We start from the raw sequence: 754 nt of genomic DNA on the forward strand, positions 1-754 counted from the left end.
GTTCATGCAACCTACACTCTAATAGGTAATGATAGGTCCTAATCCCACCCGAGTGTGTGTAGATTGGGTTCATTTTCCCATGCTATGCTCCGGATCTGACACAAAATTTTGGCAGCACCTCCCCGCTGTTTTCCTGGTACACGTCTCTGCAATAAATAGAGAGGATGTGTACCCGGAGAACAACAAGGGAGGCACTGACGAAATTTATGCGTCGGGTCCGGATCAAAGCATATGGGAAAACGAACCCAATCTACACATACTCGGGCTGTCCATGGATAGTGTTGGACAATTTGAAAGAATCAAGGTTATAAATATGCAAATGCTTGCATATTTATAACTATGACGCTTTCGAACGGGAGACACATATTGGTTACGCATACTGATGATTCAAGACACATATATAGCTAGCTATCAAATTTCATCGGCACAAACACCGGAACAGAGCAAATAATTAATGGGGGAGGAGGACATGTCATTTGTGCTCACTCACGAAGGAAGGGGCAGAGCTCGTCAAACGCACGGCGAGGTCGTCGAAACCCAAACCTCGCAGTGATGAAACAACTGCACATTTAAATCTACCCGACCAACACAATTATATATGATGTTTTTCATAACAAAATCGAAAAATAAATGACCTAACTAATAATTCACAAATATATGACCCCGTCGGCCTCTGGAAGGCCAAAGAACACCTTTTCGGGAGGTGTCGGGGGTCGGGGTGTCGTGTCGGGGTCGGGGTGCTGTTTCGGGGTCG

Source organism: Triticum aestivum, chromosome 3B (assembly GCF_018294505.1).
Source record: "Triticum aestivum cultivar Chinese Spring chromosome 3B, IWGSC CS RefSeq v2.1, whole genome shotgun sequence".
NCBI classification, from domain to species: Eukaryota; Viridiplantae; Streptophyta; class Magnoliopsida; order Poales; family Poaceae; genus Triticum; species Triticum aestivum.